Source organism: Trichosurus vulpecula, chromosome 4 (assembly GCF_011100635.1).
Source record: "Trichosurus vulpecula isolate mTriVul1 chromosome 4, mTriVul1.pri, whole genome shotgun sequence".
NCBI lineage: Eukaryota > Metazoa > Chordata > Mammalia > Diprotodontia > Phalangeridae > Trichosurus > Trichosurus vulpecula.
The window spans coordinates 436,732,595-436,746,638 of record NC_050576.1 but is presented as its reverse complement, the minus strand read 5'-3'; positions in this window follow the sequence as shown (position 1 = coordinate 436,746,638).

Below are 14,044 nucleotides of genomic sequence, written 5' to 3'. Positions count from 1 at the left end.
TATGAACAGACAGTTTTCAAAGAAATTAAAACTATCTATAGTCATATAAAATTCTTTAAATGACTCTTGTTCAGAGAAATTCAAATTACAACAGTTCTGAAGTACTACCCCACACCTATCAAATTGGCTAATATGGCCAAAAAATTTAGAAAAAAGGAAAATGTTAGATGATATAGAGGATATCAGAAAACTGGGACAGTAATGCACTGTTGGTGGAGTTGTGAACTGATCCAACCATTCTGGAGGGCAATTTGGAACTATGCCCAAAGGGCTATAAAACTGTGCATACCCTTTTATCCAGTTGCCTGGTCATTCAAAGACATCCAAAAAAGGGAACTTGATGTATTTGTACAAAAATATGTATAGGAACTCTTTTTGTGGCAACTAAGAATTGGAAATCAAAGGGATGCCAATCAATTGGAGAATGGCTAAATAAGCTGTGGCATGTGATTGTAATGGAATATTATCGTGCCATAAAAAATGATAAGCATGATGACCTTACAGAAACCTGAAAAGACTTATGTGAACCAATGCATAGTGAGATGAACAGAACCAGGAGAATATTGTACACAGTAAAAACAATATTGTTTGATGAAGAACTGTGAATGACTTAGGTATTCTCAGCAATACAGTGATCCAAGATAATCCCAAAGGACTAATGACATGTGCCTCCAGAGAAAGAACTGATATTGTCTGAAAATAGACTAAAGCATGCTATTTTCCCTTTCTTTCATTTTTTTATTCAAATCATCTTGTGAAAATTACTAATATATAAATGTTTTCCATGATTGTATATATACAATCTTTATTTGATTGCTTACCACCTCAGGAGGGGGGGAAGGGAAAGGAGGAGATAGAATTTGGAACTCAAAATTTAAAATAAAATATTAAAACTAAGAAAATAAAAATAAATGTTCATTGACTGACTGAATTTCTACTCAGATGAGAGACAGTAGTCACCAGCTTGGCCCATGATGATAAAAGCCTTGACCTCAGTAATTGTGAGAGGTTGTCTTCTCCTGGAAAGGGTTATAGTCTCTTGTTATTTGTGGCAGGACCCAAAGCAGAGAAATAAACGATTGATTGTTGATGTACTGTAGCTTGGCACGATGGAAGCATCTCTGAGGTCAGAGTCAGAATGCATGAGCTTCAATCCTGCTTTTGGTTTTTACTACCTGTGTGACCTTGGGAAAGTCAATTACCCTTCCCAGGTTTTAGTTCTTCATGTATAAAATATGACATTGGACTACTTGGTCTCTGAGGTCCCTTAGGGCCTGGCAGCTGTGATCCTATGACCCCAAATATTGACCTGCCTTTCCAAGTGCCTGGCTAGACAGTGTCACTGGTGCCTAGATATAGGGACTACTGGGTGAAATTGTTAGATTTCCAGATGGCATGGAGTACTTCAGATCCTTGAATCTCGTTATCTAACTTCTAGTTTTGCATTGATCAGGGCATCTTCCTTTCTAGTTACAAACACAACGAGGTAGAGAAAATGGCAGGTTTATAAGTGAATTGCTTTCTGACTAGATTAGGCAGAGGCTTGCCCCTCCACCCTCCCCTGTCACCAGGCTTCTCAAGGAAGAAAGAATATTTTTTTAACTTGTTTCTTGCTATGAATTCTTATTTTGCTTTATTATGTAGATGTCAGAAGGCTGCCACATTGGGCTCCAGATGTGCCCATAACTCAAGGGCAAGGGAAGAGAGCCCTATACATAATGCTCCGAAAGTGGTATTCAGAATCTCAGTTGAGTAACTCTATGCATCTCCATTCCTGCACAGCGCAGACTATTTTTAACAAATGAGAGTTTCCGAGAGCCTTTCTTTGTGTTGATCTCTAGGCACGTGCACAAACTATTGATGTAAAAGTAATTGGTTTGGTTGGAGGTGAACAAAACAATCTTGCTCTCTTCAACTTTAAACCAACTGCTAAAAATAAAAGCCCTTTGTTTTCAGGCACAGGGCCACCTTTTCATGTTTTTTTTTTAAATTTAGCTAAGCACTTACAAACATTCTGATTCATTTTCACATTATATTTCAGATAAGAGAAAACCTGCAAATTTCAACATTTCATCTTGAAATAAGGAAATTCAGTTGGATTCAACTCAATAAGCATTATAATTTACCACGATATGGTCATCCCTGGGCCAGACAGGAGAATTGCAATGGCCAAAATGAGAGGTCTTCCCTGCCCTGGAGGAACATAGATGCACACAAGCAAGCCAGGGCAAGTTATATACTAGAGAGGGAGAAGTGGCTGAGGACCTGGGCACCAGGAAAGGCCTCATGGAAAAGGTGGTGCCCAAGCTGTGCTTAGAAGTGACTAGGAATAGAGGTGGGGAACAAATGGGGTGGCAAATCCTGAACTCTCTAGTGCTGCAGAGGGCACAGGACAGACCAGGAGAAGAATTCAAGTATCATTACTTCTGGTCTACCTTCATGCAATTTTAAAGTAATGAAACAGAGGGCAGGCCACTTCATTTCTATCTGCCTTAGTTTCCTCATCAGTAAAATTGGGATAATAATAGCATCATTCTTTCAGGGTTGTTGCAGGGATAAAATGAAACATTATTGCAAACCATAAAGTCCAACACAAATGTATTATTTTTTTTCTAGAGAGAAAATCATTGAAAACTACCATAAAATGATCTAAATCCCAGCAAAGCTGACCAGAATATAGATGAGGAGAAGAAATTGTAAGTATGGGGTGTACTTTTGAATGTTATAAAGGTCTCCTTGTTTCCTGCATGTAACCTCATTGATACGCCCCCAAATTGAGCAGAGATGACCCTATGAAAGCATTGTTTATACAATAATAGGCATATGTATGAATACAGGCATATGTTTTAATTATCAATATTCTCTTAGTGCTTTTTTGTTAATAATGTTTGAGGGTTTCCCCCCGTGCCTTTGATACCTTTTCCTTCTGATACGCTGTGTATCTATCACTCATTTCCCCCATAATTGTCCAGCACCAATCCCCTCTTTATACTTCTTGATCTAATGTGGCTGTTCTCCTCCTCTCCATTCTCCTTAATTCCATTTCTCTATCTTTTATAAGCCCATCCAAGAGGGTGATATGGTGGTCCCACTGCCTTTGATTTATAAAACTTTTGTTTTGCAAGTATTTTCTATTTTCTGTTTATTATTTTCTTTGAAATTTCATTCTTAAATAACATCAGGATGTCATTGCTTTATTGCATATGCTGTCAAACTTTCTTGGAATTGCCATTGCCCTCAGCTGCTTCTTTTCTTTTTTATGCTACTAGTAAGAACCATCCATTATGCTTTTTCATAAGGTTTAAAAAAGAGATTTGATTGTAACTTGGTGCTGTCTTGGCCAACTATCTCTCTTCTTTTGGCATGGAAGTCAGAGAGTTGATGATGTAGTCATTTTCTCATCTCTTTTGATTTCATAATTAATAGTTAATAATTAATAGCTGGGTTAAATCATTATATTCAGTACAAGTATCATATCTGTGGACCATTTCTCGTTTATTTTCAATTACTGTTTTGTGTAGTTCAGGATTAACACTGTTTTTTTTTTCAGCTCTACAGTCTGTTTTTCTCAACATTTTTCTTGTCTTCATTTTTTTTTCATTTTATTTACTAACTCCTATTCTATCTCTGAGTCAGTGGTCTCGCTATATGTAGATAATTGACTTGAGTTTTTCCATAGCTATTAAAATATAATCTCTTCCATTTTATGTGTTATTTTTTTATGCTGTTCAGTGCTATGCAATTCTTCTCTTGAAGAAAGTATTAGTGATATAGAGGTGTGAGGTGCCCATGTGATCTCCACATCTTTTATCTTTCTTGATTTTCTTTCAGGAGCCATGACTGCCTCTATTCCTCTCTTTTTCCACCATCCCACTGCAGTCACCAATCCTCCCTGTGTCTGTTGATTTGATGTGGCAGATCTTATGAGGTTCCTCATAGAAGTTTTCTATCTTTCCATTCTCATCAATGAATGTTGGTAGTTAAAGGGCTATTCTTTACAAGGCAGTGCATTTGCAAATACTTATAATCATTAGCTCTACAAGTGATGACATCCTACTGAATATCACCTGAAGCAGTATACGGTACTACCTTTAGGCATGGGGAAAAAATTTCTTCCTAGTCTCTTCAAGGGTTATTGACAAACCATTCTGGAATTTAGTTTCAGATTTCTTCCTTTTATTCATTTGCTTTGTAGCGAATGTCAAGACTAATGGGATTCAGCTGCTCTGTTTCTCAGTAGGCAAGGATCTCACTTTTGGAGTACCAAGAGTAAAATTCAGGTTTATTGATTGTCTAAAAACTACATGATTCTAAGCCCCAGAAGCTGGAATTGAGAGACATTGGAGCAAATTGTTCACTTGTTGTTGTTGTATGGTTGGTTGCTGTGGCCAAAGATTCATCATGTGTGGCCCTCCTACTGGGTGATTGGTCTCTGTCAGTTTAGCTAGATTGGTCTATGAAAAACACTCTCAGTTTATTGCTGTGGCCATAGTTGAAGGCTTTTTAGCCTGGTGGGACCTGTTAGGTCTCAAAAAGCCAAGAATAACAGGATGCTACAATAAGGCATCAAAGATGATTCACAAATAGGCCTGAAATCGGCAAATATCTCTGTCCCTGATAGCAGGTCATGCCTCCTATGAGGTATGTAGGCTCCTAGAACAAGACAGGGGAATGGTGTCTAAGGCTCTAAGGATATAGTAGAGCTCCAAGTTCCATCTTCTTCTTGACATCTTGTATCTGGTTCTAGGTGGGCAGAATATCTTGGAATGAAGAACTATTCCTCCCAGGTCTTTGTTCAGAAATTCCAAAGGAGCCATCGTATTTGTGCTATTCAACAAATAGAATGGACTTTCCAGAACTGGTGCTCTTGACCCTAGGTTGATAGCATTATTGTAAGACTTAGGTGGAGCCATTCCTATCTTAGAGGGGTTAGGATTAACCCTAACCCTAACCCTCCAAATTCCTAGTCCTAGAGAATGAGTGCCAACACAGGAGCTATCAGCTTCCTGTATATTTGCTACAGAAATGCTTCTAGGAGTTCAATCTTCCCCAAATCCTTCACAGTCAATTGATTAATCCAAATGAAGCAAAGTTTCCAAGAACCAGGAAGAACAGGGAAAAGAGGGTAATGGCAAACTGGGTCCTGAGGCATATTTCCATGTTTTGGCCCTGAGTCACAGGTCTGGTTCATGTGATTTGGATCACCACCAAGAAGGTGCATGGTGACAGGTGGTGTCCTCAGTGGCCAAGGACAGAAACTAATCAATTCATAATGTACCTGACCATGGTTCATCTCCAGGACAACCACCAGAAGTTGGACCCACCACACCCAGGAGTTGGGACTGAGGAATGGTTGGGCCATGAACAAAGCTATAATCAATGACCACCTGTGACCTCATGTGGAGAAGGTGATTGCCTTTCCTTTGCCTGCAGAATCAAATGAGAGCAATCTCTTCATTTCAGAGATGAGAACTGAGAACTTCATAAGGGCCACTGATTAGATTTGAGTGGACACCCTTTGATTTTAGGAGAAGCAGTAACTGGTGCCTTTCAGATACAGGAAGGGGAGGCTAATATTAGCAGAAATCACAGATCAGGGATTGAGAGTCTAATAAAGGCTTCTCTGGTATTGCCAGATATGACCAAGCAATGGGCCCAATCTTCCAAAGTATTGCACTGCTCATAAATGTCAACACTTTCCCTGGCTTCTGAGTCATCCATCCATTTTACTTGGTGCCACTGGAAAGAACACAATACAATTTCTTAGGTCCCTTCCAGTTGTAAACATTAATGGTTCAAGTTCTCTGGACCTGTTTTCTCTCATGTCAGAGGAAGGGGTTAGAGACGGGGATGATCTCTTCTCTGTCTAGCCTTCTAGGACTCTACATTTTGGTGATCCAGTCTGTGAATTATTGGGAATCCTTGCACAAGGCTATTCTTGGAGGAGGGAAAGGCCTTCTCTCTCTCTCATATAACAATTGCCAGGCTCGTACATATTCCATTCCCAGCTGTCACTTCTTAAGCACGAAGATTAATCACCACATTACTGTTCCATGCAAAAGCTAATAGCCTCTTAATTGTTTCTAATAGGACATTTTCAGAGGAGCCCTGCACTTTCCAAACTGCTGCATTTTCCATCATAGGCCTTCTGAGTTGACCTGAGGCCAACAGGAGGCCTGTAGAAGGCCCACAGAAGGCCTGTAGGAGTCCCGTGGGAGACCCATGGGAGGCCCATGGTGCCCATGCTGCCAGGAGATTATGCTAGCTCTCCTAATTGTAATGGCAAAGTGAAGGGTTTGCTCAGCTTTCCCCAGCTAGCCTCAGGTCCCCAGTGAACAACAGCCATGAGGTAGAGTAGAAACTAGACTGGCCTCCACCCAGAAGGGGGTCATTGAGCAGAAACCAGTCCCAAAACTCATTCCACTTTGGTGCACCTCAATTACTAAGATTTTCTTTCCCTTGACATCTGACCTATACCAGCCTCTGTGAAACATTTCCCCATTGCTCCTAATAATTTCCTATCATCAAGAGAGACTTTGGCTTTAAAGTATGTCTTAGAGTGCCCCAAGTTTGGCTGATCCCAAGCCTGCCCCTTCCACCAACACTGTTTGCAGCATCCCACCTTCCATGTATGCTACATTCATCTAATATGGACATGTTGTTGTTGTATGTTGTCTCCCCTAAAATAATAGAGCTTGAGTCCAAGAGAAGGCATTTTTTCTTCTTTCTTTGTATCTCCAGCTTTTTGCACAATGTCTGACCCAGAATAAGAGTATAATAAATGCTTGTTGTCTGACTCTCCTCCATTTACCATCTCAGTCTTTTAAAATTAATTAGCACTAAGGTGTAAGTGGCTGATATTTCCAAATCCTCAGGATTGTATTTGCCTCATAACAGAGTGAACTTCTTGAGACAAACAGCTCTGTATCTGGTGCAAGCTCAATAAGTGGGGCAGAGAGATTGTGCCTGGAAGAAACCCTCAGCCCAGAATCAAAAGGCCTTGGGTCCAGTCCCAACCAGACTCTTAATTACCTCTGGTCACTTTCCTTGTCTTGGCCTCCAATCTGTATCCAATCTTGTATTCAGCTTGAGGGCTCCAGGCTGAATGTTCTCTGTGAGACAGAAGCTGTAGAATTAAGAATCTTCAGGTAATGAGTGGGGGCTGTTTATGTTTAGGAAAGCTTCATAATCACCTCTGAAGGGCTAACCACAGGTTATTCCCTACTCTATAAAGTTGTCATCAAACATAGCCACCTCAGAGCCAGTATTTCACCTATTAAGATATAAACTCTCAACTGGCTTTTCAGATTTGTCTGTCTCCTTACCCCTAGCAAAACTATTGCAAGACTCATCTCCCTAAAGAACCATTTCATTCAGTCAGCAACATAAGGGTTAGGCCAGACTCCAGGTCCCTGCATATGCAGTAGTGGCGATAGCTTACTGATCCAAGATTCTGTCGATGTGGGCTGGCTTGGACTACCCCTACTCCTAAGATTTCTACAGCTAATAGGCTGAACAAGTAGCTGGAGTCCTCTTGTCCTCAGTTCCTTGGCAAGATGAATTCATTAAGTCTTCTCCAGCTCTTAGCATTTGCTATATGTGAAAGGACCCTCTCACCAGTTGGGACAATCTCTCCAGCAATGAAGATTGCCACCCATTCACATACTCTTAAACTCCACAATTCTTGGTCTGTCCTCCTCTAAGTTCCTCTAAAGGGGATCTGCCTGAAAAAAGAGTGAGGTGAGCATTGGCTAACAAGCCTTTCAGAATGCAATGTTTTTTAGGTAACTTGTGGGGGGGTTGATTCCTGTCTCCCTGCCCCCCAACCTCAACAACCACTGTAACAGGACCTTGCCTAAGAGTACTCTGGAGGTTCAAGTTGTATCTGCCTCCTGGGGCTCTCTGGAGAACAGGTTGTGTGCTGTATAAAAAGTTTAAGAGACAATTTCTGCATAATCACTTCATTAGTTGTGGCTGGTAAATAATTAATAAAAAGATGGTCATTTGGCCATCTCTCATAAACCAAAGATGGATCTCAATTGTATCTGGATGCTTATATGTATGCTCTTAGAAGAGTGGGCATTCCCAGTGAGAAAGGATATTAAAATGAGAGGTGAACCTATTCTAATGAGGAACTGGGGGATATGCCTTTGATCACTCAGTCTTGGATAAAGAGACTTATCTCTACCCAGATTACTCCCCTAGGATGATCTAGACAAAGGGAGTCTACCTCCACTCAGACCTGTCCAACTGAAATACAATGGGCCAGAATTCACATAGACTAAAATCTCTTTACCTTTTGGTCAGATCAAAACTGTCCCACTTTGGTAAATATTGTTCAAGATTCCATCTCATCATCAGCACTGCCCTTCAAAGGCTGGCTGAATAACTTACAGGGTCTGATTTCTGAATGAGGAAAGAGAAAGGTGAAAAGCTTTAGTCCTAATTCAATAATTTGTTATTAAGATAAGAGAAATAACAATTTCTCTCAGTTGCTCCTTCTTGAGTTATTACAACTTTAGCTGGACCCCTCCTATCTGATTGTCCTCTTTAGACCACAAGACTCAGCCCTTGACCACATTTGCTCCAGGTATATTTTGCTGCTGGTTTATGTAGATTTTATCTGAGGATGGCTCTGGCTAGAGTCCTTTTACTTGATCTCTCTGCTTTTCAGAAGCACCAGGTCAGCCCTGAGGTTGCACATCTGTTATCACTCAAGCTGACGTCATGACCAGTTCACTCCCTTTCTCCATGATAATTTCCCCAGCTTCTGTATTAGCACAGTGCCTAGGAACACAGTAGGCACTTAATACATGCTTATCAATTGACTATCTTTTAAACTCCTTGCCCACTGTCCATCTTCAGTGTTGCTTGGCTCTCCCAGGATCAGCTGATCACCTAAAATCTCCTCAGCCTGGAATACTCCACAACTTCCTCACTCTTTCAGCCTCCTCTACCCTATGATGGCAGAGGGTGGAGTATTCAACTGCTCCCAGAGCTTTCTAGTTCCCTCTCCACTTTCCATCTGCAGCTTTGCTTTACTTGAACTCTGGAGAAAGATTCCCCTGGGGAGGGCACCCTCTGGTTTCCTCCCCACCCCTTACCAGGTTCCTTTCATGGGTTGTGTTTCTCCATTAGACTGTAAGCTCCTTGAGGTAAGTAATTGCCTCTCTTTTTCTTACTCATATTCCTAGCACTTAGTGCAGTGTCTGGCAAGGAGCAGGTGCTTAATAAATGTTTTATTGATTTCAACTGAATTATCAACAGTACTAGAGTATAGCCTATGGAAGCATACTATGCATACTCTGGTGGTTATTGGTTTAATAGTCTGAGTTTCACAGTGTGCCCCATTTTGCTTGGATTCATAGGCAGTCATTGTAACTGCCCTCTAGCAGCTTATATTCTGGTAATACATTTCATTGAGATCTTACGATATCATAGTTGAAATAGACCATAGCCAATACCTAGCCTACCTGCCTAAATAAGCTGAGAACACTCATGAGGTCAAGAGATTTTAAATGTCTTCCGCAAGGTGACAGTGGTAGAAAGGTCTCAGGCATGGGACTGGAATGCAGGTCCTTTGATGGCAGAGACAATATTCTGTCCACTGTACCTATCCCAACTTGATAAGAAACTGAGGCCCACTAAAGGCGTCAAAGAGACTTTCCCCCAAGATCTTAGATATCATCAAATTGAGTGAGTCACGATGAGTCAACTGAGGCATAGAAGGTGTAAGGCTCTTGTCCTAGGTCATACTGGCAGGAAATGGCAAAGTTGGGATTTGAACCCCAGTTCTCTCTCTCTAAAGCCACAGTTCTTTTGCCATCTCTCCATACAATATTTCACTGGAGCTTCATGACAACCATGGACATATTACCCCTTTGGCCTCAGTTTCTTCATTTTTTAAAGTGAAGGGGTTAGGCTAGATGGTATCTAAAAGCTTATCCATCTCTAAGCCTATGTATGACCTTTGAACCCCAGGGAGTTAGCTACCATGGGTATTATGATTTTCTCCAGTTCTCAGATGATTAACAGAGACTCAGAAAAGTGGAATGATTACACATAACTTGGAATGATCAATAGAAGCAGAAAAGAAAGAACACTGGTATTTTCTGAGGACAAACTAATTAGGCCTCATCATCCAATCCTAGGAAGATGCTGAACAATGCAGACCAGAAAGCCTGAGGTGGCTGCCTAGCTTCTCCCCCTTCCACTTATGCTCGAAATGGCTCCAACAGAACCCTCCCCACAGCAGCGGGCAGGAAGCCAGGAAGGCCAGGAAGCAATGAGGAAAATAGAAGCTTTCCTGCATTATGCATTAGCTTGTTTTTTCTATGCTGGAGTAAGACATGCCAAAGTCCAGAAGAGCCAGGGACAAATTTAAAATATTCATGGAAGCGTGGGTGGCTGCCTGGAATAAACCACTCCAGGAGAGGCATTCCTACTGGGGTGTTCACAAGGTGCCCTGGGCAGCCATGTATCTGCAGCTCCTTGGGGAGGAAAGCTCTGCATCCTTCTGCCTCGGATGTGGGACTCCACACGAGCAGATGGAAAGGGAGTGAAACACTGTGTCACCCAATTCCCAGGCCTGTCTGATCTCCCACTGGCTTCAGAGAACAAAGTCTGCCAGATCACTCCACGCGGCCTCTTCTGCTCAGCTTCCATCCTAATCTGTTCATGGTCCTTGGTATTTCCAGATGCTCTTTCAAATGACCAGAGCCCTAGGATATAGTTGGGGCTAAGAGGAAAGAGGGTGTGCCCTAACACTTCCAAAACACTATTTCTGCAATTGGTTTTCCTTCTCAGAGAAACTGGATCTGAAGGCAGAAGCTTTGAGCCAGAATTCTGTTCTGCTAAGTCTGGGGCAAACCTAGTGGTACCAGTAACAACTGCTGTATCTCTAGCCCTCTCAAGGGTATGATGTGTTTTATGCACAGTATTTCATTGGAACCTCATGCCAACTTGGCCATATGATCTCTCTGTCCTCAGTTTCCTCACTTGTAAAGTGAAGGGGTTAAACTGGATGATATGTAAGGGCTCATTCAGCTCTAAGCCCATGTATGACCTATGAACCCTAGGGAGATAGGTACCATGGGTGTTAAAACTTCCCCCAATTTGCATGTGATTAACAGAAGCAGAGAAGTAAAATGTTACATATAACTTGGACAATACAGAAAGTAAGATTGAATCCCAAGCCTTCCCGATTCCAGTCCAGTACTCCTGTCCCTTAGACCATGCAGCCTCATTGTCGCTAGTGTTCAGGCATTTGGGAGAATAAGTTATTCTCAAGCAGGGATGCCTTGCTTACAGAAAACCAGAAATAGAATGTATTTAAAAAGGGACTGCATTCAGAGGCTGCTGGATCGTAGATGAAGAGGTGGAAATGACTCTCAGGATTGCTCTCTGTCCCCCGGGCATTCTTCTCACATGGGAGAAGCATTCACCCTTTGGCCTTCTCTTCTGACTGGAGTCTCAGGCCTGGAACACCTTTTCAGGGGGCTCTCAAGCCAAGCCAGGTCAACTGCACTGCTGCTTCCCCATCACTGTCCAAGTTTAGTCACTCTAAACAACCTGGCTTTAGGTGTGGTCTTCTCTCAATGGAATGGAAGCTCCATTAGAGGGTAGGAAAGGGCCTTTTTCTTTGCCATTGTCATTTGTATCTTCAGCACTCAGCATAGTACCTGGCACAACGTAAGCACTTAATAACCTCTCTCTCTCTCTCTCTCTCTCTCTCTCTCTCTCTCTCTCTCTCTCTCTCTCTCTCTCTTCCTCTCTCTCTCTCTGTTTCTTTATCTCTCTTTGTCTCTCTGTCTTTCCCTCTCTCTCTCTGTTTCTCCATCTCTCTCTCTCACTTTCACTCTGTATGTGTGTCTGTGTGTGTTTATTTCATCTCTCTTCCTCTGTCTTTCTGTATCTATCTCTTTGTCTTCCATCAATATACCGTATATTACATTACTTCCTATGTATTGGGGTCCATTCCGAATGGATCTCTTGAATGGGCATTGTCTGTGGCTCTGGCCATGGGCTGCATTGCACAGTCATTTCCTCAGCTTCTTCACTACCTCATGAAGGCTAAGACCCCAACTATAAGGAGAAATCAAGAGATATATCAAACTCTCTTTGAGACAAATTTATTCTCGCATTCAATGCTCCAGGCCCTTTTCCATAACTTTCTCATGGAATGTCACGGGCTTCACTTGGTATTATGGTTATTCAGTATGAGCCTTATCTTCTTAATTTGACTTTAAGCTTCTTGAGGACAGGAACTCTGATACTCATTTTGGGTCTGCCCCTGCACATGACAAAGGGGGCTTACATAGTAGGCACTGGAGAAGTTCTTGTTGAATGAATGGAATTAACAAAGCTAATGCTTTTATAAAGTGACAATGTAAAGCAATTGGGAAATGGGATTCCATTTACATAATCCTATTATTTATAATTTTTCAGGAATATCTGCATGAAAAATCTGTATTATGTTTAACAAACACAGGTGCAGATTTAGGGGCAATATATGGACATGGTGCCAAAATTAGAATTAGGATGGCTTAGTTTCAAATCCTGTCACTGAGAGATTAAGTCAATTAAGCTCTCCATGCCTCAAGAAACTCCCCAAAATGAAGAAGGCAGAGTAAAACTGAAATAACCCAGCCTTTGAGTCAAGGCTCCTGGGTTCAAAGCAACTGCATGACCTTAGGCAGGTCAATCTCCTTGGGTTTCCTTTCTATAAAATGAGAGGCTTGGGCAAATGACCTCTGAGGTCCCTTCCACCTTTAGATCAATGATTCTATGACCTCATGCTGCCTCAGTTTCCTAATATGTAAAGTGAGGGGCCTGGCATATATGACTTCTGAGGTCCTGTCCTGCACCATATTGATGATATTCTGACCTACTAGGTTCTAGAAAGTTTAGATCTTTTTTGGGGGGAGGAAGTTACCATGCTGGGAGTTGTTATTTCTGATAAACTCACAAATTCATTGGATGTGTTTCCATAATGTCATGACTACATTATTGGTGTAACAATGGAGACTCATTAAAATAGAAATATAAAATAATGTCTAATAACAGCTTACCTTATAGAATATTAAAAAGCTTCTAAAGTATTCTCACATTCACTCTCTTGTTTGAACCTTACAATAGCCTAGGCATAGACTATCATCCCAATTTCAGACAAGAAACTGAGGCTCATTGAACATAAGTAATGGGAGTAAATTCACACAGATAAGAAGTGACAGACCTTAACTTTTCGTGCACAGGCTGCTGTATTCCTGAGCTAGAAGGTTTTGTGTGTGTGTGTGTGTGCTTGTTTTGATATGGCTAATGACACAGCACCTCTAAACAAGGAGATGAAGCTGTACTGGCCTAAATGGCAATTGTATTCTGATTCTGCCAGTCACAGCCTGTGTAACACTGGATGAGTCCCTTAATATCTTTAAGATTCAGTTTCTTCTTCTGTAAAACTGGATTATTGAGTTATGAATGTGGAGCTAGAAGAAATCTCAGAGGCCATTGGGCAACATTCCCATTTTATTTTATTTTAAAATACTGAATTTAAAGAAGGTAGACCATTTTCCATCATATACCTAGATAAGGATGAAATGGTTTCATGATTTAAAAAGAAGATGATATAAGCAAATTATGGGAGCATGGAGAATTTTATCTGCCACATCTAGGGAAAAGGGAGGAGTGTGTGACCATCAAAGAGATAGAAAGGATCACAAGAAGTAAAACAGATAATTTTGATTATGTTAAATTAAACAGTTTTTGAACAAACAAAACCAACACAACCAAAATTAGAAGAAAAACAGGAAACTGTGGGGTGAAAGATGAGGGTAATTTATGGCAAGTTTCTCTAATAAAAACCTCATTTCTCAAATATATAGGGAACTGAGCCAAATTCATTAAAAAGAAAAGAGACAAAGAGCCATTCCTCAGTTGGTCACAGTATATGAACAGGCACTTTTCAGAAGAAGAAATTAAAGCTATCAATAGTCACATAAAACTACTCTGAATCATTATTGGTTAGAGAAATACAAATTAAAAGAAC